Raw genomic sequence first — 27,692 nt, forward strand, 5'->3', positions numbered from 1 at the left:
ATAGAAGACTACCGATCATGCTTCTATATTGCGTTAGATCAACTGGTTTTCCATTCTCATCATTGTCAAGGCGAGTGTTCGTCGCCATTGGAGTGGATACTTCCTTAGAGTCACTCATTTTGAATTTCTTAAGCATCTCTTGAGTGTACTTCGTCTGATGAACATAAATGCCATCTCGAGTTTGTTTGATTTCGAGTCCAAGGAAGAATGTCAATTCTCCCACCAGACTCATCTCAAACTCACTTTCTATGTGAGTGATAAATTCATTCAAATAGCCCTTGTTATTTGAGCCACAAATTATGTCATCGACATACACCTGGGCTACAAATATGTCTTCACCATCTCTATGCAGAAATAGTGTTGGATCTATTTGACCTCTTACAAAACCCTTTTCTAGTAAGTAAGTTGACAACCTTTCGTACCAAGCTCGAGGTGCTTGTTTAAGCCCATAAAGAGCTTTCTTGAGCTTGTACACGTGGTTTGGAGCTTCGGTATTCACAAACCCCGGTGGTTGTTCAACATAGACCTCTTCTTTAATGAAACCATTTAAGAAGGCCGATTTAACGTCCATTTGATAGAGCTTGAAGCCTCTATGTGCAGCAAAAGCTAACATTAAATGAATGGACTCTAATCGATCCACGGGAGCATAAGTCTCATCATAATCGAGGCCTTCGACTTGACTATAGCCTTTGGCTACAAGTCTTGCCTTGTTTCTTACGACTTCTCCCTTTTGGTTTAACTTATTTTTGAAGACCCATTTGGTTCCAATAATGGTGGTCTTCTTAGGTCTAGGAACTAAGTCCCACACTTGGCTCCTTTCAAATTGACCTAACTCATCTTGCATAGCTATGATCCAATCAGGATTGTGCAATGCCTCATCAACTAATTTTGGTTCGATTTCTGAGATCAAGGCAACCTCATTAGACTCATTTCTAAAGAATGACCTAGTCCTAACCCCTTGTTGAATGTCTCCCACAATCTGGTCTTGGGGATGACTAGAAGCTATCCTAGAGTGCCTTGGTGTTGGCGGTGCCTCATGAATGATCTCACTAGACACAGGCAAGGGCTCAGTAACAGTCAAAGGATCAGACTGAGCCCTCTCTTGCCTTTGCTCATCATCATCGGAGTCAATTTCGACTCTTTCTATGTTTTGATCATTTAAACTTAGATTTCTAAGTTCAAATTGAATTTCTCTTATATCCCTTGATTGATCATTTGATTTAGGAATTTCTTCAAATGCTACATCCGAGGATTCTTCAATCAATTTAGTCCTATTGTTGTAGACTCGATAGGTTTTGCTGGTGAGAGAGTACCCGACCAGTATCCCTTCATCAGCCTTAGCTGTGAACTTTCCAAGATGATCCTTGGTGTTCAAGATAAACACCTTACAACCAAACACCCTAAGATGTTTAATTGTAGGGGGTCTCCCAAACCAAAGTTCATGGGGAGTATTTCCTAAAAACCTATCTATCAAGACTCGGTTTTGCACATAGCAAGCGGTATTTATAGCTTCAGCCCATAAGTAGCTCGGTAGTGAGTACTCATTGAGCATGCTTCGTGCAGCCTCTTGCAAGACTCGGTTCTTTCTCTCCACAACCCCATTTTGTTGTGGGGTCCTTGGAGTAGAGAACTCATGCCTATATCCTTTTTCTTGACAAAACTCTAAAAATCTATGGTTTTGAAATTCTCCACCATGATCACTTCTAATTGTTTTAATTGTTGTTGATTTTTTATTTTCAGTTCTTCTACAAAAGGAAACAAAAATATCTATGGTTTGATCCTTATTTTTTAAAAAGAAAGTCCATGTATATCTAGTAAAATCATCAATGATCATTAAGCAATATCTACTTCCATTCAATGAAATAACATTACTGCAATCAAACAAATTCATATGCAATAAATCTAAAGCAGTAGATGTACTTACAGCGCTTTTACCTTTATGAGACGCTTTTGTTTGCTTACCCTTTTGACATGCATCACATAATTTTGTCTTTTGGTACTTGATGCTTGGTAAGTCTCGCACTAATCCTTTGTTGGCCAGCTTTCGAATATTCTTCATATTTACGTGGGCTAACCTTCTATGCCACAGCCATGATTCTTCTTCTTTTGGCATGAAACACTTAGCAGAGGCATTAGTAGCACTTTTAAAAGATACTTTATAAATGTTGTCTACCCTTGTGCCTACTAGTACCATGTCAAGTGTGTCAATATGTTTGACCAGACATTGACTTGAATGAAACTCAATTGTGTAACCCATATCACACAATTGGCTGACACTTAGGAGATTAAAGGTCATCCCCTTGACTAGAAGGACATTTTTGATTTGGAGACATTCGGATATATGAATATCTCCAACTCTTATCACCTTAAGGCTACCATTATTACCAAAGGACACATTACCTCTATTTTTATTTTGAAGGGTAGTAAAGAGTGACTTGTCCTCGGTCATGTGCTTGGAGCATCCACTATCAACAAACCAAGTTGATAGATGCTCCCCCTTGACAAATGCCTACAAGACACGAAAGATAGATATTTTAGGTACCCAAATCTTGGGACCTAATGCATCTACAATGAAAGACCTAGGAACCCATGCCTTGGTCACACCCTTTCTAGTCTCATGAACCCTAGAAGCATGTGATCTATGAAATTGGGTTCTAGACACTAGGGAAATGAAACTAGACTCCTTAGGTTGATATCCTAACCCAGCCTTGTTGTAGACCGCCCTTTGGGCATTTAGAATCATATCTAAGGTTTTAGAGCTAGTTGAGAATTTCTCAAGCATTTTCTTGAGTTTCTCAACTTCACTCTTTAAGGCTTTGTTTTCATCCTCAAGAAGCTCTTGATGTAGATCATCAACCTCATCTTCCCTAAGGGTCTTCAATTGTTCTACTTCATCTTTTAATGATTTAATTTCAGTTTTTGATTTCTTAAGCAAAGTAGATAAATGTGCAATAGTTTTATAGCATTTTTCTAAGTGAGGAGAAGTTACCTCTTCATCATCCGAAGATGATGAAGCCACGGCTGATGTATCACTTCCGGAATCCGATTCCTCCCTTGCCATGAGTGCTAACTGACGAGTGCTTTTCTCCTTCTTCTCTTCCTCCGATGAGCTTGAAGAGGATTCATCCCAAGTAGCTTTTAGAGCTTTCTTCTTCTTGGCCCTTTCCTCCTTCTTCTTGAGTTTTGGACACTCGCTCCGATAGTGTCCTTTCTTGCTACACTCATAACACGTAACATTAGTCTTATCAACATTTTGATCAATAGACTTACCTTTCCCTTTGTATATCCGGCTCCTTCTCATGATTCTTCTCACGAAGTTGGCCATCTCGCTTGATGATGATCCACCTTCATCATCGGACTCGGAGGAGGATGAGGATGTAGAAATTTCTTTCTCCTTCTTTTCTTTCTTCCTTCTTTTCTTTCTTCCTTCTTTTCTTTCTTCCTTCTTCCATCCTTGCTCTTTTCTCCTGCAACTAAGGCAATATCTTTCTCTTTTTGACCCTTGTTAGCAAGTTCATGAAGTTCCATTTCACAAAAAAATTCATCTAATTTAACAATTGAAAGGTCCTTGGAGACCTTGTAGGCATCTACCATAGATGACCAAAAGACATTCCTCGGAAAGGCTTTGAGAGCGTACCTTACAAGATCACGATTCTCTACGCGTTCATCTACGGAATGAAGACCATTGATGATCTCTTTGAACCTTCCGTGTAGTTCACTTACCGTTTCGTTCTCCTTCATGGTGAGATTTTGTAGTTGGTTTAGGAACAAGTCTCTCTTGGCGATCCGAGAGTCTCGGGTTCCTTCTTGGAGCTCGATGAGCTTGTTCCACAAATTCTTTGCACTCACAAATGGACCTACCTTGACAAGTTGATCTTTGGCTATCCCATATTGTAGAGTGACCACCGCCTTGGCATCGGCTTGTCCTTTGCGAGTTTGCTTGGCGGACCACCTTGACGATTCTAGTTCCTTACCTTCTTCGTCCTTCGGAGGTGTGAACCCTTCCTTGACCGAGAACCACATGGAGATGTCGGTCTTGAGATAGTACTCCATACGGCTCTTCCAATATTGGAAGTCCGCTCCGTCGAAGTAGGGTGGACGATTGGTGCTAAAACCTTCCTTCATAGCCATCTTCTTGCTCTTTAGGGTGTTAATCCGGATGAAGAGCGCCTTGCTCTGATACCACTTGTTAGGACCTTCGGATGGCTAGAGAGGGGGGTGTGAATAGCCTCCTCTAAAACTCAATCAATTTCCTCACAAAGATTTGTTAGCACAGCGGAAATAAGCAAAAGGAAACTGATGCAAAGAAAATAGACAACCCACCACTAACAAAACGATGTACGAGGTTCGGGGATAACTTGCCCCTACTCCTCGGCGTGTCCGTACACTACAAGAAAAAAGACTTACAACAACGGTTTTTCACCGTTGTCATAGCCCCTTTCGGACTGTTGTTAAAGGCTGTGTTGTTAAAGGGGGTGCTCAAAGACAACAGTTTTTATCCGTTGTCTTTGAAGACAAATACAACAGTTTTTAACCGTTGTCTTTGAAAACAGACAACAGTTTTACAACGGTAAAAACCCGTTGTCTTCTCATTGACAACAGTTGTTCACCGTTGTCTTTGAACGTATGCTTTTAATAATAGGCTCTTCAACAATAGTTTTGAACTGCCTACGACAACGACTAAAAACCGTTGTCTTTTTAGCCAATGACAACGGTTTGACAACGGTTAAAAACCGTTGTCTTTTTAGCCAACAATGTTATTTAACATCAGTTTGACAATGATTTTTTACTGTTGTCTTTTAATGCCATTGCCAACAGTTTCACATATTTAAACTGATGTCTTTGGGTACAATATACAATATTTTGACAATAAATAAAAAATTGAATTTTTTCCATCATTTAATAACCATTATTTTATTTAAATAATATATCTACAAAATATCATCATCGAGTGCAAATTTCATTAAAGTACCAAACATCATCATCCAAACATCATTAAAGTACCAAACATCAACATCTAAACATCACAAAAGTTTACAAAACTAAATAGTACCCATAACAATATATCACACATATATATGAAGTCCAAAATATCTTGTTTTGTTGGATCAAATCTTCTCTACCTGTGCATCTTCTAAATACCCTTTTACTTCATATGAAAATAAAAATCATATGAGTTTATATGCTTTCTAAACACCCTGTGCTTTCTCCTCCCTCCTAGCTTCTCTTTTCTTCTCCTTTCTGGGTATGGTCATTATCTTTTCCCTGAGGTAAATAGCATATGATTGCAAGTTAAGTCATTTCCCCAGAATAAATGGCATAAAGATGATGATGACAAAGATGTTGTACATATCTTTCTGGCATAGTGTGCTACAGCAGCAGGACAAATTTGAACATTTTGTCGCCCTTGGGAAAAAGTCCAAGCTTGTCAGCAATGGTGATTATTCCAAGTCCTGTAGGAGGAACCAAAACCAATCTTCCAAATATGATAGCAGCAGTTGTTCGTAAACCAAGTCTTTTGCTGCCTGGGCCAGAGCCTGGAACACAACAAAGTGCCATATAGCATGTAACATTCTGGATATTCTAGATTCAAGATGGAAACCCAATGGATAGTTTTTATGCCAACTATTTCATCAAACATCACTAAATGTACTTGTTCAACTTCTACCAGCAAAAGAACTTTAGGCTGTCAGACATAGGATATCAATATGTGTTTGAAGAAATGTTACATAAGAAATGGAAGATTGCATACCATCAACAAGATTTCCACCCAGAGCAAGCAAAATACATGGGATCATCGCTTCCCTAGAAATCAAAATATAGACAATCCTTCAGGTCTTAAAATATTTTTTGCTTTGAATGTAAATACAAAAAATAGAGGTCCTTGAGTGTTAAAAGGTTATGCAAATAACCAAGTCATTAACCAGACAAAACTCCAAAGCAGATGTCACGCCCCAGAGGAGTCTCTGTCCGGAGAAATTTCAGCAGCATCTCCCCTGTACGGCGGACAATATGAAACTTTCTACATATCACAAATACATCAGCCACAAGCGGCTGGAATGATAACAAAAAATAAAATAAATAAAAAAAAAAAACAAACACCACGCAGTTTATAAAGATATTCAGCCACTGGCTGTCACAACCACGCAGTTAATAATAGTAAACAACAACAATAGGACTCTGACTCGAAATCCACCCTACTCCACTACACTCGTAAAGCTCAAATCCAACGAACTCACCTCTTCTGCCGTCCAGGCAGGCACGTAGTAGAATGAAATCCAATATCATATCAAAAATCCATCAAAAGGTATCACTCCATACAATATCCAAAATAAAAATCCAAAGACAATACTAAAACAACGTCTGATATAGAAAAAGGCCAAAATAAAACCAATAACAAACTAGTAGAGAACTAGCTCTACGTGCATATGGGGGGGGGGCCAGCGACTGGACAGCCTCAACTTGAAAATATCAACAATGGAGGCGAGGTGAGTCCAACACTCAGTACAACCGATATGCATAATAAAACAAATAACAGACAACACTAATCATACAGTCTCCCGAATACGAGAAGGAATAAATGCAAATGAAATAGGGAGATAACTGTACTAACCGTAATCAAGGTACAAAGGTAGCAGTCGTCAGATCGAAAAAATCATAATCTGTATGCATGTCAATCAAATGCATCCATACAAATGCAGCATATAAGCAATCACAAATAATAAAATGCAATAAATGCATATGGTGACCGTGCACTCGGACATCACTGCTCCTGACAGTGACTGAGTGGACGGAATGCTGTCGGAGTACTCCTGTCCTCTGGCCCCAAATCATAAATGGGGGAGCTCAATGCTCTCATCTCCCGGTACACAATGACGGGGAGGATATCTCTGCCGGCTACCACGCTGAGTCTCCTGACCAACGGAGCCAAACAGAGTCCACCATCTGCCGGCTACCACGCTGCTACACTAAATGCCAACGGAGCCAAACAGAGCGGAACTGACTGCCGGCTACCACGCTGAGTCCTCAGACCAACGGAGCCAAACAGCAGAACCGCCACACACCTGTCTGATATACCACTAACCCATGGGTGGTGGTGGTGTGTGCAGTACATGTAACTGGCGATGGGCTCAACCATAGTGGAGTCGACAATCGCACAGCATGCAAACATGATGCATGACACTAAGCATGGCAATCTCATGAATAGCATAGCAAGATCCATACATAAATACAAGGTGTACCACAAGTCAATGTATCAAATGGAAGGTACACAAACAGATAGGGTATCATATAAAACCCTAGGTCCAGTACATGATGTATCATATGGTTGGGTCACTACCGAAAGCATGTATGGTCAGATAAATAATAACATGCAGTGCATAATAAATAAACAAACAACATGTAACAGATCATGTAGTGACCAACCGAATAAAATGGAAAACACAATTCTTGCTATATGTTAAACACTTTATTATGCATATCAAAAGACATAAGTCAAAGTACCCGCCTCCAATCGAAATGGTCCAATACGCTAATCGATATACCCGTCGAGACACCGTCTCGAATCAAAGTCCTGTATCACATAATATACAGATTTAGTTAATTACATATAAATTAATTAACTAAATCAAATCCTCAAACCCACATAATTCAACACATATAATTTAGCTATTCAACTTGTATCAAACAGCTAAATCAACTACTTATCTAACAAGAACCCTAATTCACACATAATTCAATATATGTACCCAAATTAACCGTTCTTGTTAACTCTATTGATGATTCCAACTTCACAAAACAGTACCTCACCTTCTGTTTGATTCTCAACCACAGATGGTTGATGCCGGAAGAAGACTAGACTCCACAACCGAATTACTTCAACCACCAAATGTCTCTGGTGAGCAAGAGAAAAATATGAATTGATCACATAATATCTAATCATCAAATGAAACATGATGCCTTACCAACTTGATACACTTCTTCCTCTCTGCCGGCTTCTGGTGGCGAAGAAAAGGAATCGGCTGTGAATAGGTCTAGGGCACAAGGCTAAGGTAGAGAAGAGGTGGCGCCGTGAGATGAGTGTCGCGGCTGAGCACAGAAGAATAATCGGCTCTGAGTTGCAGCGGCGGCGCTGGAAACTCCACAGCAAGGGCTACGGCAGACAAGCCTTCGGCTGGACAGAGGAGAGAAGCTGTCGAGAGCGGGTGGCTAGGGCACAGGAGATGGTTCTGGAGTGAGTCTAGGGCGAGGATGGATCGCCGTGAATGGCTTGCGCACGCCAAGGTGGCGAGAAGAAGAGAAGAGGCTCGGGAGAAGTAATCGCCGCCGGCGGTTAGGGGAAGGAGGAATGCTGAATTATGTGAGGCGGAAGTTTAAAGAAATTAAAAGAAAAGAAAAGGAAAAGGAAAAGAAAAATAAAACTTTTCCTTATTAAACTGGATAGCCTAAACAGCTTTTAGGACCGTTCTTATTCTGCCAACTCGTCTGCACGAGCTCAAAAATTCGAAAAATGTCCAAAATTCCGGAAAATTCCTTATTAATAATCGTCATTTTTTCGGTATTTACATTCTCCCCACTAATAAAATTTGGTCCCAAATTTGATTCTACCATCGCAAGTACTAATAACGGATAATAATAATAAATCCGAGCGGTAAATAAACTCACATACCTCAAGTGAAAAGATGGGGATATCGAGCTCGGATAGTATCCTCGAGCTCCCAAGTAGCCTCCTCGTCCGAATGATGCTGCCATCCGACTTTAACCAGCCGGATAGTCTTGTTCCGCAACTGACGCTCTTTCCGGTCCAGAATCCGTACCGGAATCTCCTCATATGTAATATCAGGCTGAACTGGAACTGGAATATCTGTCAGCACATGCGTCGGGTTGGGCACGTATCTCCGCAGCATAGATACGTGGAATACATCATGGACGCCTGCCAGGGACGGTGGTAGTGCCAGTCGGTAAGCTACTGCTCCGATCCTCTCCAAGATCTCGAAAGGGCCAACATACCGCGGAGCTAGCTTACCTCTGATACCAAATCTCTTCACCCCTTTCGTGGGTGAAACTCGCAGAAATACATGGTCACCAACAGAAAACTCTAGTGGTCTGCGTCTCCGATCAGCGTAACTCTTCTGGCGATCCTGCGCCTCTGACATCCTCCGTCTGATAGTACGGACCAACTCTGCATCCCGCTGAACTCTCTGAGGTCCTAATAACTGAGCCTCTCCAACCTCATCCCAGAGGACAGGTGTCCGACAAGGTCTACCATACAACGCCTCAAACGGTGCCATCTGGATAGCCGAATGAAAGCTGTTGTTGTAAGCAAACTCTACCAATGGCAGATGGTCCTCCCAACTGCCTCCGAAATCCATAACACATGACCTCAGCAAGTCCTCAAGAGTCTGAATAGTCCGCTCTGACTGTCCATCTGTCTGTGGATGGAAAGCTGTACTAAGTCGGAGCTGTGTGCCCAAGGCCTGCTGCAGACTCTGCCAGAAACGAGACGTAAACCGTGGATCTCTATCCGAAATGATACTCAACGGAACACCATGTAGTCTGATGATCTCCCGACAATACAGATCTGCCAATCGATCCAGGGGATCAGTCCTCCGGATCGCTAAGAAATGCGCGGATTTGGTTAATCGATCAACGATTACCCAAATCGCGTCATGGCCTCGTCGTGTCCTCGGCAATCCTACCACAAAGTCCATGGTAATGTGATCCCACTTCCACTCAGGAATAGGAATCCGCTGAAGTAATCCTGCAGGTCTCTGATGCTCAGCCTTCACCTGCTGACAGACAAGACATCTAGCTACGAAATCCGCGATGTCTTTCTTCATACCGTTCCACCAGTAGGAACGCCTCAAGTCTCGATACATACGGGTCCCGCCTGGATGGATCGCAAATCGAGAGCGGTGTGCCTCCTGAAGTAGCTCCTGTAAGACCGGATGAGACTGAGGTACGCATAATCTGCCTCGGAAGTATATAACACCCTCCTCGTCTCGTGTAAACTGGTCACGCCTGGTTATCCGATCGCCAATGAACCGACAATGCCGATCACCACTGAGCCTCTCGGATCTTCGTCCGATCGACGGTGAGCAACCATGGTAACGAATACCTGCTCAGATCCTCGCCTCAAGGTCTAACTCGGAAAAACTCGAATCAAGTCTGTGTCCGGTGGCAAGCCAAAGTCCTCTGGACTTCCTGCCGAGTGCATCGGCAACCACATTAGCTTTCCGGTGGTAGCTAATGGTACAATCGTAGTCCTTCAGAACTCCATCCATCTCCTCCGTCGGAGATTAAGCTCCTTCCGAGTGAAAATATATTTGAGACTCTTATGATCGAAGAATCTCAAATGTAATACTGTATAAATGATGTCGCCATAGCTTCGAGCAAAAATGATGGCTAACTCCAAGTCATGAACTGGTAGTTCTTCTCATGCTCCTTCAACCGACGAGAAGCATAAGAGACTACTCTGCCGTGCTGCATCAGAACATCACCCAAACCCTGTAAAGTACAAACCCATCCTCTCCGGAAGGTAAAACCAAAACTGGAGCCGACACTAGTCTCCGCTTAAGCTCCTGAAAGCTGGTCTCGCAACCCTCGGTCCACGTAAACTTCACGCCTTTCCCGGTAAGGCGTGTCGGCATAGCAATACGCGAAACCCTCGACAAAGCGGTAATATCCGCCAATCGAGCTGCGGATCTCGAATCGACTTGGTACCGCTCCCAATCGGTGACCTCGATCTTCGAGGATCCACTAAAATACCTCTACTAGAAACCACGTGTCCCGAAAACCGATCGAGGATAACCAGATGCACACTTGTCAACTTCGTCTGGTGATGTCGTCTAAGAATCTCAGCTGCAAAGATCGTGCATGCTCCTCCTCGAATGCGAGTAGACCAATATGTCATCAATGAAAACGATAACAAACTGATCCAAATACTCTAGAAATATGCGGTTCATCAAGTCCATAAACACCGCTATTGGTAAGCCCAAATGACATTACCAAAACTCATAATGACCATATCGAGTACGGAAAGTCGTCTTCGAATATCCGAGTCTCGACTCTCGGCGATGATATCCGGATCGCAGATCAATCTTAGAATACACCGATGTACCTCTGAGCTGATCAAACAAATCCTCGATCCGTGGTAAGGGATATTTATTTCTAACAGTCACTGCATTCTGTAGTCAATACATAACCTCATGGTGCCGTCTTTTTTCTTAATAAATAACACAGGAGAACCCCATGGAGAAACACTAGGGCGAATGAATCCCCTATCCAAAAGCTCCTGGAGTTGAACCTTCAGCTCGTTCAACTCCTTTGGTGCCATACGATAAGGAGCTTTCGATGTCGGTGCGGTTCCCGGAATCAACTCAATAGCGAACTCCACTGGCCTCGGAGGCAAACCGGCTCTCCGAAATACATCCTCCTCAGAGAGCTGCGAACTACTACTGTCCTCAGTACTGATCAAAGATAACAGAAAACCCTGACAGCCATGTGACAGCAACCTCTGAGCCTGTATCGCCGAAATGATCGATAAGCCGTCGTCTCTGATGCCAGTGAAATCCCACGAGGGTTGGTTCGGAGGCCGAAATGTGACCACCCTCGTCTGGCAATCAACTGTGGCATGATATGCTGACAAACAGTCCATGCCAAGAATAATATCAAAATCGACCATTTCTAATACTAAAAGATCCACTGTAAGTATTAGGTTGCCAAAATCTAACGGGCAACCTCTGACCTCCTGGGTGACGTCCAATGAATCACCGGACGGTAGGGAGACGGTCAATCGTTGTGGTCTGAAAGTGGGTAATCTACCAACCTCCCGCATAAAAGTGCGAGATATAAATGAATGCGAGCTACCAGTATCTATCAGTATATCTGCAGATAAGGCATAAATAGAAATCATACCGCGGAAAACGGATCCGTCGGCTCGCTGCGCATCCTCTCTGGTCATCGCATGAACACGCCCAGTCTCTGGCGGAGGAGGAGGAGGTAACGCTGCCAGCGGCTGCTGCGGCTGGGCAGAAGCCTGCTGTGCAGCTGAGGCTGTGCTGGTACTGACCTATAGGCTGAGGCTGCATCGATACTGCCCCTGCGTCGGATAATAAAGTCCCGAACAGAACTCGAGGTGCTATGGAAGCACTGGAATACTCCTGTCCAAATGCCGCTGCTGCAGGTGAAGCACTCTGCTGCTGACCATGTAAAGGTTGGGCTCGTCGCCCTCCTCGATAAGTTCCGGACTGACCGGGCTGTCCTCCATGATCAGACCCTCCAGAAGTCATATGTTGAGTCCTCTGCGGACAATCTCGGCTCTGGTGCCCAGACAGTTTGCAATGAAAGCAAACTGACTGTCCCAGAGAATAGGCTGAAGTGGCATGATCTCTGGATCCACATCTAAAACAGCGAATGTCGCTGGCGGGTTATTTCCGGTTCTGCTGAGAAGACCGGAAATCGAGGTTTACGAGATACCCGGATGTACTCGATCTGATCGACCACGCCCGCTCTGTGGTGTAGTCTCGAGGTGGCTCGCCCGGATGTCCGACGGCCGCTTTTTCCTATCCGAAAAACTCTCTGACTCAATAATGAGGGCTCTGTCCAACATCTCCGCATAAGATGTGATACCAAGACCGACAAGTCTTAGTTGCGATGCCCATCCACGAACAAACCGATACGTGAGCCCTCGAACTAGCTCGGACAAAATCGCCAATCACAAACTCGGCATTATACTCGTCCGATTATTCTGCCGCAAACTCAGAAATGCGGAGCCATCCGATAAGCTCGTGGAAAGAAACGGCTCTCAAAAGCCTCTCAATCTGGCCCAAGTGATGTTCGCTCACCGATGATAGAACTGGGTAAGCCACCAAGTATCGGCCGCGTCCCGTAAGTGAAAAGCAGCCAGCTCTGCTTTCTCCCACTCGGAGCAAGCAATATAAAAGAAAGTCCGCTCCATAGTCTCAATCCAAGACAAGGCCACACTCGGATCTCAGTCTCCTCGGAAAAGTGTGAATCGACTCTTCATCGATTACGCCAACACTGGAATCAGTGAGGTGTGTCGGAACGACTGTCGGGATGGCGGAAACACTGGAGCTGGTGCTACAGGTGGTACTGGTGCATAAACCGGAGGAGGTACTCCCGGTGCTGCTGGGTAAATAGCCGTCGGTGGCACTGTAGGGTGAACATAGGTGGCCGGTGGAATCTGAGGGCAGGTACCGATGTGAAGCAACCCGGTATCCCTAATGCGGAGCTGGGTACGATAGAGTACTTGGGGCACAGCGCCATGCCGGGAGCCTGTGGCGGTGGTGCTAGAGTACTGTGATAGCCGAGGTGTCGGATATGCTAATGGTATCCTGGTGGTACCGGAAATACGAGAAGTGGATACTGTCGGTGCAGGTGAGGTAGGCACCTCTAAGGGAGCCATCGGGGTCACGCACCCGCAGTATGCCGAGTCTGTCCCTGACCGACAGGCTCAGCCTCGGTAGGCATCTCTGGTATATCCAGAGATCCCGCGATCCTCGACGTGCTCGTCCAGCACCACGCGTCTCGCAGCAATACGCGTAGATCGCCTCATATCTGTTAAATTATATTACAGATATACTACCGGTATAAACAATTACCAAAATGACATCATACCTAATTGCTGTCTGAGATGTTCTTTATTCCATTTACGTATCCTTGGAATTCAATGCAGAAAAACAAACACCGGAAATCCATATAAATCCAAAACGGAAGTCCATAACATAATCGAAACGGACAAATCCGTGCAACCGAAAATAACTGCCCAGACTAATCTGTCTCGCAACTAGTGCTAGTATAAAAATGTCCAAAATACCAAACGCAGGTATCACACCCTGCTCTGATACCAATGAATTGGTATCAGACGAAAATCCAACACACGGAAATCAAATAAATATCGCCAAACTTTGGCGCGCTGATACCCAATAAACTGATATCAGATTATTCAAAGTATCCATAATACGAAAACAAAGATCGTATAAATCCAGAACACACAGCAAGTATCGTAACCTCGCTCTGATACCACTAAATTGTCACGCCCGGAGAAATTTCGGCAGCATCTCCCCTGTACGGCGGACAATATGAAACTTTCTACATATCACAAATACATCAGCCACAAGCGGCTGGAATGATAACAAAAAATAAAATAAAAAAAAAAAAAAACAAACACCACACAGTTTATAAAGATATTCAGCCACTGGCTGTCACAACCACGCAGTTAATAATAGTAAACAACAACAATAGGACTCTGACTCGAAATCCACCCTACTCCACTACACTCGTAAAGCTCAAATCCAACGAACTCACCTCTTCTGCCGTCCAGGCAAGCACGTAGTAGAATGAAATCCAATATCCTATCAAAAATCCATCAAAAGGTATCACTCCATACAATATCCATAATAAAAATCCAAAGACAATACTAAAACAACGTCTGATATAGAAAAAGGCCAAAATAAAACCAATAACGAACTAGTAGAGAACTAGCTCTACGTGCATATGGATATCTCCCAACGACCTCAACCTGAAATATCAACAATGGGGGGGTGAGTCCAACACTCAGAGTACAACTGATATGCATAATAAAACAAATAATAGACAACACTAATCAGTACAGTCTCCTGAATACGAGAAGGAATAAATGCCACTGAAATGAAATCGAGATAACTGTACTAACCGGAATCAAGGTACAAAGGTAGCAGGTCGTCAGAAATCATAATCCTGTATGCATGTCAATCAAATGCATCCATACAAATGCAATAAGTGCAGCAATCACAACAATAAAAATGCAATAAATGCATATGGTGAGTGCACTCGGACATCACGCTCCCGATGGATGAGTGGACGGAATGCTTCGAGTACTCTGTCCTCGGCCCCAAATCATAAATGGGAGCTCAATGCTCTCATCTCCAGACACAATGACGGGAGGAAAATCTTCGGCTACCAGCTGAGTCTCGACCAAGCCAAACAGAGTCCACCATCTGCCGGCTACCACTGCTACACTAAATGCCAGCGGGCCAAATAGAGCGGTGCCGGCTACCACGCTGAGTCGTCAGACCAACGGAGCCAAACAATAGAACCGCCACACACATGTCGATATACCACTAACCCATGGGTGGTGGTGGTGTGTGCAGTACATGTAACTGGCGATGGGCTCAACCATAGTGGAGTCGACAATCGCACAGCATGCAAACATGATGCATGACACTAAGCATGGCAATCTCATGAATAGCATAGCAAGATCCATACATAAATACAAGGTGTACCACAAGTCAATATATCAAATGGAAGGTACACAAACAGATAGGGTATCATATAAAACCCTAGGTCCAGAACATGATGTATCATATGGTTGGGTCACTACCGAAAACATGTATGGTCAGATAAATAATAACATGCAGTGCATAATAAACAAACAACATGTAACAGATCATGTAGTGACCAACCGAATAAAATGGAAACACAATTCTTGCTATATGTTAAACACTTTATTATGCATATCAAAAGACATAAGTCAAAGTACCCGCCTCCAATCGAAATGGTCCAATACGCTAATCGATATACCCGTCGAGACACCGTCTCGAATCAAAGTCCTGTATCACATAATATACAGATTTAGTTAATTACATATAAATTAATTAACTAAATCAAATCCTCAAACCCACATAATTCAACACATATAATTTAGCTATTCAACTTGTATCAAACAGCTAAATCAACTACTTATCTAACAAGAACCCTAATTCACACATAATTCAATATATGTACCCAAATTAACCGTTCTTGTTAACTCTATTGATGATTCCAACTTCACAAAACAGTACCTCACCTTCTGTTTGATTCTCAACCACAGATGGTTGATGCCGGAAGAAGACTAGACTCCACAACCGAATTACTTCAACCACCAAATGTCTCTGGTGAGCAAGAGAAAAATATGAATTGATCACATAATATCTAATCATCAAATGAAACATGATGCCTTACCAACTTGATACACTTCTTCCTCTCTGCCGGCTTCTGGTGGCGAAGAAAAGGAATCGGCTGTGAATAGGTCTAGGGCACAAGGCTAAGGTAGAGAAGAGGTGGCGCCGTGAGATGAGTGTCGCGGCTGAGCACAGAAGAATAATCGGCTCTGAGTTGCAGCGGCGGCGCTGGAAACTCCACAGCAAGGGCTACGGCAGACAAGGCTTCGGCTGGACAGAGGAGAGAAGAATCAGCGTCACTGGAGTCGGGGCAGAGGCTAGGGCACCGGCGATTGGGGTCGGCGTCGGCGTCGGCTTCTGTGGTCGACGTCGGGTGGCTAGGGCACAGGCCGGAGATGGTTCGGCGGCGGTGCGGAGTGAGTCTAGGGCAAAGGATGGATCGCCGGCAATGGCTTGCGCTCGCCGGCGCTTGGGCAGGGCCGGAGAAGAAGAGAAGAGGCTCGGGAGAAGTAATCGCCGCCGGCGGTTAGGGCAAGGAGGAAGAAGGGAGACGGCGTCGGGCTCGGGTGTGAGGAGGGGAAAGAAACGAAGGTTTTAAAGAAATTAAAAAGAAAAAGAAAAAGGAAAAAGGAAAAGAAAAAATAAAACTTTTCCTTATTAAAACTGGATAGCCTAAACAGGCTTTTCCGGACCCCGTTATTATTCCCGTCAACTCGTCCGTACGAGCTCCGAAAAATTCCCGAAAAATGTCCAAAAATTCTGGAAAATTCCCTTATTAATAATCGTCATTTTTTTCCGGTATTTTACAACAGAGGTCCTTAAATGTCAAAAAAATTATGCAATAACTGTCATTAACCACTAACCAAACATCAGATATCAGGCTCATCTTATTAGCTCACTATAATGCAATTAGAATAGTTACAGAAATGGATGGCCAATAAGTTATCTTAATTCTCTAATCTAAATTTACCATAGAAGAATGTGATTGCAACTTGACATTTCTTAAACAGTTCATACTTAGCATCATTCATAGAAATCTTCATACTTTTTCAACCTTAACAAGGTAACTATTTCCTATTTTAAGACTCTATTTGCGTGTTACTAAATGAAAAGGTTCTAAATTTCAGTAGCATGAGAAAATTGGCAAAGACAAAGAAGGAAACAGATCAATACCCAAGAATAAGGCAGCTGTCAGTGAAGAAGAATAGCGGGGCATCATCAGTCAAGATGAAGTTCTTCAAAAATGGTATAGCGCCAATGATGATAGCCAAAGCCTAATTCCATATAAAACATTAGTAATACCTAATCCCATATAAAACATCATTAAAGTAATCATGCAAAATATTGCTTCTGCATAACATGTTAAAGACAATCATTAACAGAAGGTAACAATACAATAATTCAAATAACCACCACAAAAAATTCAGAGAATTTCATGTTACCCCCCAAAAGTTTGCCCTTTTGCCAAATGTACTCAAAGTTTCATTATAAAACTCTAGTGAAGGTAGGGGTTTTAACTTATTAGAGTTTGTAAAGGTTGGGAGTTTGCTTTGCTAAACTAAAATTTTGGTTTAGATGGATGTTGCCAATGAAAAAGTAGTCATCCGGTATTGACAAAATGAAACTCTGATTCATTTCACAAGAGAGTAAAATCTGGAAAAAATTAAAATTTCAATATGAGAAATGGGCAAGTTTGTATTTCTTCATAATCAAAGAATTCATAAAAAAAACAGAGAAAGGAAATTAGGAAGAGTCAATGAGATGATACTTGATCTTGACCGGTTAAACTAATACATTCATTATAGAAAATCAAACAAATATGAAGTTCACATTTTTATCTCAACACAAAAAATGTTCATTATACTAGGCATGCCAACATCATTGCTCTTCACTCTAAAAGCATAAATAAATTAAGATCCCAATGTCCATGAGACAAGAAGCCCCAGAGAGTGTTTTAAGTATAAAGTATTTAATAACAAGTGACAAGGACAAGGAATTGGAAATTAGAACTTCAAAAAGACAATTTTCAAATCAAATACTCACTGAGGCAATAATGGGAGGCTGAAAAATTTGCTTTAGCTTCAGCTTTCCAACAATATACCATAGGATGCCAATTATCTGCATAACCATCCAATCTGACATATGACATGCTAAGATATTAGTATAAAAAAATTAGAATTTAAAAAATGAATCGCCAGAACTTCAAACAAGGTTCTTTCATTTTCTAAACTAATATTCAATCCAATTAATATAAGTTAACAGGTAACCACAGATTTAGAAAGCCATTGCCTAAGCTGCTTATGCAACTGCATAAACCTTATGGCCACATAAGGATCATACACACTAAAAAAATCCTAGGCTTGTTGAAATCCATGCCACGCTCAAGTTAATATTGACTACACCATACCAACTTTGACAAATCGACAAACAAAAAAACAAGTATTTAGTTTAGATGAACTGAATAAGGTTTTAACTGCACATACAGATCACATATCTCATATGTCAGTATTTAGTTCTCTTCAAAAACCATCTAGGCGGCTCAACGTTGCCCAAGCATGAGCTTTTTAATACCATGGTGTGAGATTGCAATTTGTTTTGTTAGCCATCACACAAAGATAGCATTATGGCTGATAGGAAAAGCAATGTTATACTAAAAAGAACGTGGAGTCTTATGGTCCATATTTGTGCACAATCCATATTCCATATACATGTGATTCTCATGTGCCGTTGATGAGAATTCAAGCCTAGTTTAGCCATAGTGAGGTGAGTCTTGCATGTTGAAATCTATCATCGAATACAAGGTTCAACAACAGTAGATTGTTCAGCGATCCAGTGTGCAACAAACTGTAATCATGGGTACAGACTCACAGCAAACTATAACATAGCCAACTGAAAGGGGTTTACCTAGCCATAGCATGAACAATATCTAGCTGCAGCCTTGTAACATCAGACAATGTAGTGCACAAAACTGTACAATTGCAATTATCATTCCATGCTACACCAAGCATCATTAGTCTTCATATGTTGCACCTATGTCATGGAATTTGCACATGATGAAAGATAACAATAATCACCACAACATCGTGAAACCCCTTTGAAGGAATTTGTGGTATAATCAGAATTTATTAAGGAAGGAAATGATATTCGGACCGGGTGTGATTATCTGACACGAGTGTGGATCCAAGTTCCTGTCATGGCTACTTCTAAAAAATTTTTACTCACGATCAAAGGATATCAAGCATCCATTTAGAGTGTCAATGCTCGAGTGCATGTATTCAAGATCAATACAAAGGGAATAAATGAAAAGTCAAAGTATCGAAGAGGAATCATTGTTGCTTAGATCAAACCTAATCTTTATGGGTTTTCCATCTTGACAAAAGCCCAGTCATCAACTCACCAAATCAAAATCCAACGATCTACTTCCACAGATTCGAAAGCAAGAAGGAAAAGAAAAAAAGCATTCTCCACCAATACCCTAAAGCCCCCAAATCCGATAAAAAAAAACCAGAACATCGCATAGGAAGGCTAGAGCATCACGGCAGAAGATCCAATCACGACTCAATCCACAAATTGGGCATCACCAACAAGAAATTAGACTCCTCCTAACAACCTAATCATCACCTCACAGATCTCATACCATCACATGGAAGTATACTTGCCTGACCAGTTAAGGCACGGCTCGGAGAGAAGAGGATCGACGGTTGTGGTCCGCAGTGCTTGAGCGAGGGAGAAGGATCGCTGCTGTGTTGTCCGCGTGAGGGAAAGAAGAAGATCGCCTGCTCGCACACAAGGAAGAGAGGAGACCGGCGGCTGGGGCTCATCTCTGATGTTGGCGTGAGGAGAGGCTGGCAACGCCCAGGAACTCGCGAGAGGGAAGGGAGGATGGAGAGGGCGGCGTCGCGAGGTGAGGCTTAGGGGAAGAAGTCGGCGATGAAGAAAGGGGTTCGACGGTGTCGCGGGAGTGAGGGCTCGGGATTAAGGAATTCGGTGGAGAAGGGAAAGTAAGGGAAAAATAAGAAACCTTGGTTTTAAAAATTCACGGAGGAGTCGCGAAGGAGGAGTCGGAGTGGGTTTTAGGTTTTTTTAACGAAGTTAAAAAAACTGTTAGTGTTTTTATGATTCAACAACATTCAATATACAACAGTTTAATAAAACTGTTGTATATTATCACATAAGCAACACTAAAAGACAACAGTTTTTAAAAACCGTTGTCTTTGACATACATTAGACAATAATTTTTTAAAAATTGTTGTCTTTGACATACATTAGATAACAGTTTTTTAAAAACTGTTGTCATTTAAAAAAAATTATGGTGAACAACAACGGTTTTCAATAAAACCGTTGTTAAATGGAAAAAAGACAACAGTTTCTCGAAAAACTGTTGTCTATTAGGTGTGGTTAAATCTAAAATTTCTTGTAGTGGTAAGGTGGATGATCCCTTGATCTTTCGGTAGATCACACCCCGGACAAAATCTGGCTAAGTATTTCTCCTTCTCGGTGGAGTAACCTCTCCACAAAGTCACAAAAAAGATTTGAAATGAAGCACAAGACTTACAAAGTTCAGTGGCTAAAGGAATGAACAAATAAACTTACAGCCACGAAGCAAAACGCGAAGACAGAAGGGATTCCTCAGCCAAGAGCTCAACAGCACAACACTCTTGCTTGATTGACAGAGAGTTTTTCAAAAACCTTACCAACCCTCTCTTCTTCCTTCTTCTTATTCTGCTTTCTCACTGTCTTCAGCCAGAGCCGAATCACTGTCACCTGTATCGAATCACTGCGACCAACTCAAGCATCACCAATCACTCTTCCTCCTCATCTGGTTCTCTGAACTCACACCAATACCATCCATGGTCTTCACTGGTGTCTCTGAGCTCGAACCAATAAGCAAGAGTCAAGCTGTTGCCAACTGATCGCAGCCAGTGAACGTTGACGCTCCAATTGCACCATTTGCAGTGAAACACAGCAGAAAGAGCACTTGGTCTTATTCTTCTGATGGAGCTTAATTTGAAATTAAGCACTGGCACGATACCTACAACCTGTAACTCAAAAATCTCACAGCAGATGATTTAATCAGGTGAATCAGAAATCACATAGAAACAGCAGAAGACAAACGACATTGTTGTGGATCGGTCAACAGACCGATCCATAGCCTTCCGGACCGATCAGGACACACCCTGATTGGTCTGGGATGATGTTGATCGGTCTGTGGATAGATCAGCCTATGGGTGGATCGGTCCACAGACTGATCCCCCCTATCGCTCTGAATCCCATCGCATCCCATCGCTTCATACTGATCGGTCACCAGACCGATCAGATAACCCACAGATTGCTTCTATGTGGTTACTGATCGGTCACGAGACCGATCAGATAATCCACAGATTGCTTCTGTGTGGTTACTGATCGGTCACGAGAGGTTCCACTATGTGTTTACTCGGAAAATTATTGTTGGTTGCTACTCGGAAAACCTAGAGGTTCCACTGTACAAAAATTTCGTACAAAGGTTTGAACCTTTTCCTAGCTACCATGTGTTCTTTTAAATTAAATTTTGGATCGCCTGCGGAACTTAACACGTTTGATCCAAAACTTAATCTATTCGTTCTTTTAGGTTTTGACTTGGGTCTCCTGCGAAACTTAACACGTTCGACCCAAATCACCTTAAGTTATTAATTCCATTAAATATTAATTTCCATAATTGGTTCCCAGTACTGACGTGGCGAGGCACATGACCTTCTTGGATATGGGAGCAACCACCACCGACTAGACAAAACCTTTTATGGAAAGCTAATATTTAATTTCCTAAAATAACTTTAGGTTAACCGAAAAGAACAATCAAATCACAAGGGAAAGAAAAACAAAAGAACACTATATCGAAAACAAATTCGAAACTCTAGAATCGTATGCCTCTTGTATTTAGTATTATTTCCAAAAATAACTAGTATGATGCGGAAACAAAAATTACTAGTTATACCTTTTAGAAAGTCCTCTTGATCTTCTACCGTATTCCTCTTCTAACCTCGGACGTTGTGTGGGCAACGATCTTCCGAGATGAGAACCACCAAGCACCTTCTTCTTCCTTACAAGTTTCGGCCATCAAAACTTTTCCTAGGATGAAGAGGTTCGGCCACCACCACCATGCTCCAAGGGATGCTAGAAAAGAGGCTTCTTTTCTCTCCTTCTTCTCCTTCTTAGATCCGGCCACCAAAGCTATCTCCACCATGAGAAGGTTTCGGCCACACAAAGGAGAGGAGAGGAAAGAAAGGGCCGGCCACACCCAAGGAGAAAAGAGAGGAAAAATAGAATAGAGTCGTTCTCTATGAAGCCTCCTCTACCCCCTCTTTTATAATCCTTGGTCTTGGCAAATAAGGAAAATTTAATAAAAATTTCCTTAATTCTTTTGCCATTGAAAAAGAAAATTTATTTAATTAAAAATAATTTTCTTCTCATCAATTCATATGGTCGGCCATATTAAAGCTAAAAACAAGGAGAGTTTTAATTAATTAAAACTTCCTAATTTGTCTCTAGAAATTTATAAAAAATTTCTCAATAATTTTCATCCCTTCATGATTGGTTAATAAAAAAGAAATTTTATAAATTAAAATCTTTCTTTTAAACATGTGGATAAAAAGAAAGTTATCTCTAAAAATTAAAATCTCTTTTGATCTACAAATAAGGAAAGATATCAAATCTTTTCTTAATCTCTTGTAGAAACTTATAAAAGAGAATATTTAATTTTTAAACTCTCTTTTAAATCATGAACATGGTTAAAAAGGAAAGTTTTCTTAAAATTTAAAATCTTACTTAAGTTAATATGACCAAGCCTTAGATGCCAAAGATATGCTTGGTTCATTTGCGAAGGTTCTTTTCTCTTATTAGAATTAGAAGATGAGTTATAAATTTCCATGTTTTGCTTTGTGGAAGAAATTGGATTTAAAGTATACAAATTGCCAACTAATGCACCAGAACAGATAATCACTTTATTTCTTTTAATAACTACATCGTTACTGAAAGAAACTGAATATCCATCTAAAAACAGTTTAGAAACTGAAATTAAATTCTTTCTAAAACTGAGTACATAAAGATAATTTCTTAAAACCAAATTTTTATTTCTACTAAAAGATAAGTAGACGTCTCCCACTGCAACAGCTGCCACCTTAGTAGCATTGCCCATGTAGACGGTAATCTCCCCTTCAGATAGTCATCGGGTTTCCTGGAAAGAATTGCAGACATGATCAGTGGCTCCCGTATCTACACACCAGGTGCTGGTAGATAACACCGCTAAACATGTTTCAACAACTAGAGCATGAGATATACCTTTGTTTTGGTTCCTACGAGGACAGTCCGCCTTCCAATGTCCTGCCTGCTTGCAGATGAAGCACTTGCCCTTCGGCTTTTTCACTCCAGCTTTAAATCCTGTACTCTGAGATTTATTCACTTTCTTTGCTGAGCCAGCTTGTTTCTTCTTCTTCTTTCCTTTCGGTTTAGAAGTAGAACCATTTTCAGCAAAGTGAATTTGAGAATTATGACGAAATAATCCTTCTGCTGCTTGAAGTTCTGTCAGTAGTTCCCTTAATGAATAAATCCTTTTATTCATATTATAGTTCAGGTGGAACTGCTCAAAACTTCTAGGTAGCGTTTGGAGGATCATATCGATCTGGGTTTCCCCATCAATTTCTCCTCCAAGGATTTGTATCTCGTTTAGATAAGCCATCATCTTTAGGATATGATCCCTTACAGGAGTACCCTCTTGCATGGTGGCTGTCATTATCTTTCTCATAGCTTCTTGCCTAGAAGCCCTATCCTGATGACCAAAGAGTTCCTTGAGATTGTTCATAATATCATAGGCTGTTGGTAAATCTTGATGCTGATGTTGCAATACATTTGACATTGAAGCCAAAATGTAACACCGCGCCATCTCATCTGCTTTTACCCATTTCCTATGAAATTCAATCTCCTCTTGGGTAGATTCACCGATGGGTGCTTGAGGACATTTCAGTCAGTACAAATTTATAGCTTTCAGCAGTAAGAACAATGTCCAGGTTTCTTTTCCAATCTATGTAATTAGGTCCAGTAAGTCTATTCTGTTGAAGTATGATGGATAGTGGGTTGAAAGTCATCCTAAGAATCACAAATAACTTTTGGTCAGAACTCTAAATTTAGAATAATAGTGATTCCTCAAACAATACTATTTTAAATTAACCAACACCTCATAACACCGTGAATTTTGTATGCCACGTTAGTGTGGACGTATACAAAATCAACATTTGTAAAGGAGGGTTTTAACCCATTAATTTTATTATCTTGTCAACCTAACTTTTTGACAAATAAAATTAATAGTTGGTATTATTTGGTCACACAAATAATAGCAGTGACTCCGTTGGGGAGGATACTATTAGATGTGTCTAAGTGTATACCATTACTTGACACTAAGTCTATTAATAAGATTATGCCCCTTCCGTTGGGGAAGATCACACGCTCTTAATTAACTTCCTATAGTCATCCAAAAATGGAAGTCTGTTCTAGTGATCCGCAAACAAGCTCATCCGTTATGGAGGAAGGCACTCAGAGCCAACGCGCAAGCTTGTTTGCATCACTTACAAACCAGTAATGGAGACCATGAGATTTATTTAAAAATCCCTCTCCCACTTAGTTATTTATAAATGAGGAATTTTAACTATGCTAGCCTACTTTACTTGTAAACTAACATGCACACACAACACAATATAAAAGCAATAAATAGAGAAACTAATTTTCAACTATTATGGCTTTTATCTCTAGTTGTCCTCCGTGTGTTGTCATCCCAAGCTGCTGCCATATTTGGCCACCGCCACCGGGTCTCGCTGTCGCATCCATCTTGCTCCTAGTTCCGCTGCGCCTCTGGTCCTTAGAAGGTTCCACGCTTTGCAAGATTCGATCCGCGACATAAATAGAATTTTACATTTTGATCCTATATTCCATAAAAGGAATGTACATGTATCTAGATCAAAAATAAAATCCTAATAAAACTAAATACAGCTCCTGCTGTATTTTAATACAATCATGCACACACATATAAATGCCCTTGACATGTCCAAGGGTCCAATCACACACATAATAACTAAAAGCCATAATAGTTGGATCCTGCATCCACAAAGTTAGCACATCCTACTATTAACCTGCCTAAATTATGTATGACATGTGCATAATTAAACTAAATACCAAATACACAGAGGCAAAACCCTAGCTCTGATACCAATTGTTGGTTGCTACTCGGAAAACCTAGAGGTTCCACTGTACAAAAATTTTGTACAAAGGTCTGAACCTTTTCCTAGCTACCATGTGTTCTTTTAAATTAAATTTTGGATCGCCTGCGGAACTTAACACGTTTGATCCAAAACTTAATCTATTTGTTCTTTTAGGTTTTGACTTGGATCTCCTGCGGAACTTAACATGTTCGACCCAAGTCTCCTTAAGTTATTAATTCCATTAAATATTAATTTCCATAATTGGTTCCCAGTACTGACGTGGCGAGGCACATGGCCTTCTTGGATATGGGAGCAACCACCACCGACTAGACAAAACCTTTTATAGAAAGATAATATTTAATTTCCTAAAATAACTTTAGGTTAACCAAAGAGAACAATCAAATCACAAGGAAAAGAAAAAACAAAAGAACACAACTTCGAAAAACATATTTGAAATTCTAGAACGTAAATCTCTTGTATTTGATATTATTTCCATAAATAACTAGCATGATGCGGAAAGAAAAATTACTAGTTATACCTTGTAGAAAAACCTCTTGATCTTCTACCGTATTCCTCTTCTAACCTCGGACGTTGTGTGGGCAACGATCTTCCGAGATGAGAAACCACCAACCACCTTCTTCTCCTCCAAGCAAGGTTCAGCCACAAAGGAAAACTTCACCAAGGAGAAAAACCAAAATACTACCAAGCTCCAAGAGATGCTAGCTTTCTCTCCTTCTTCTTCTTCTTCTCCGAGTAGTATCCGGCCACCACAAGAGCTCCAATGGAAGAAGGAGATTTGGCCACCACAAGAGGAAGAGAAAGAGAGGATGGCCGGCCACACCAAGGAACAAAAGAGGGAGAGAAAACAATAGAGGTTGTGTCTTGTGAAGGCACCCTCACCCCTTCTTTTATATTCCTTGGCCTAGGCAAATTAGGAAATTTAATTACAATAAAATTTCCTTAATTCCCTTGACATGATTTAATTGAGAAAAATAAAATAATATTTCCCCAATTAATCTCTAATGGCCGGCCACATCAATGGGAAGCAAATTGGACAAGTTTCAATCAACAATTAAAACTTTCCTTATTTGTTTCCAGAAATTTTAAAAATAAAATTTTTCTTCAAAATCTCTTCATGGTTAATAAAAAGAAATTTCCATAATTTTAATTTTACAACATGTGAATAATTTTAAAGAGAAAATAAAATATCTCACCAATCTACAAATAAGGAAAGAGATCTAATCTCTTTCTTTAATCTTTTGTAAATTTTACAGGAGAGATAATTTAATTCAAATTATCTTTAATAAATTATTTCTTCCACATAATAAAAATAAAAATTAAAATTCTTTTAAATTTATTTTGGCCGGCCCTACTAGCTTGGGTTTAAGCTAGGGCCGACCACCCAATCTTATACCTAGGCCGGCCCTAGCTTGTTCCCAAGCTTGCTTGGCCGGCCCCTATTGGGTGGGTATAGAAGGTGGGTATAGGTGGGTATAGAACTCTATAAATAAGAGGCTATGATAGGGACCGAGAGGAGGAATTGGTTTTGGTCTCCCGATAAAATTAAGCATCCCGTGTTCGCCCCGAACACACAACTTAATTTTATCAATGATAATTCATTTCACTAGAGAACTATCATTGAACTACCGCACCAATCCCAAATTACATTTTTGGGTTCCTTCTTATTATGAGTGTGTTAGTCTCCCTGTGTTTAAGATGTCGAATGTCCACTAATTAAGTGAGTTACTGACAACTCATTTAATTAATATCTAAGTCCAAGAGTAGTACCACTCAACCTTATTATCATGTCGGACTAAGTCCACCTGCAGGGTTTAACATGACAATCTTTATGAGCTCCTCTTGAGGACATTATCAACCTAGTATCTCTAGGACACAGTTTCCTTCTATAATCAACAACACACACTATAAGTGATACCATTTCCCAACTTATCGAGTTTATTGATTCATCGAACTAAATCTCACCCATTGATAAATTAAAGAAATAAATATCAAATATATGTGCTTGTTATTATATTAGGATTAAGAGCACACACTTCCATAATAACTGAGGTCTTTGTTCCTTTATAAAGTCAGTATAAAAGAAACAACCTCTAATGGTCCTACTCAATACACTCTGAGTGTACTAGTGTAATTATATAGTCAAGATAAACTAATACCTAATTACACTACGACCTTCTAATGGTTTGTTCCTTTCCATTTTAGTCGTGAGCTATTATTTATAATTTATAAGGTACTGATAACATCATCTTCTGTATGTGACACCATATACTATGTTATCTACAATATAAATTAAATGAACAACTACAAACAAATGTAGACAATTTGACCAAATGTGATTCTTTATTCATAATGAATGTTTATAAAGCTTAGTCTTCCAGTATACACTCCAACAACCTGCAACCTGTAACTCAAAAATCTCACAGCAGATGATTTGATCAGGTGAATCAGAAATCACAGAGAAACAGCAGAAGACAAACGACATTGTTGTGGATCGGTCAACAGACCG

At 41.0% G+C, this 27,692-nt stretch overlaps 1 long non-coding RNA gene across 1 annotated transcript; it reads right to left on the reverse strand.

Annotated features, from left to right (window-relative positions):
* Positions 1 to 5,751: 5,751 nt before the first annotated feature.
* On the reverse strand, positions 5,752 to 18,888 carry LOC122036967. The gene is made up of 4 exons (XR_006127480.1): positions 18,846 to 18,888; positions 17,985 to 18,059; positions 17,115 to 17,215; positions 5,752 to 5,805 (listed from the first exon to the last, which is right to left on the reverse strand). It is a non-coding gene; the product is annotated as an uncharacterized LOC122036967 (long non-coding RNA).
* Between the last annotated feature and the right edge of the window lie 8,804 nt (positions 18,889 to 27,692).

Source organism: Zingiber officinale, unplaced genomic scaffold (genome assembly GCF_018446385.1).
Source record: "Zingiber officinale cultivar Zhangliang unplaced genomic scaffold, Zo_v1.1 ctg228, whole genome shotgun sequence".
Classification (NCBI taxonomy): domain Eukaryota; kingdom Viridiplantae; phylum Streptophyta; class Magnoliopsida; order Zingiberales; family Zingiberaceae; genus Zingiber; species Zingiber officinale.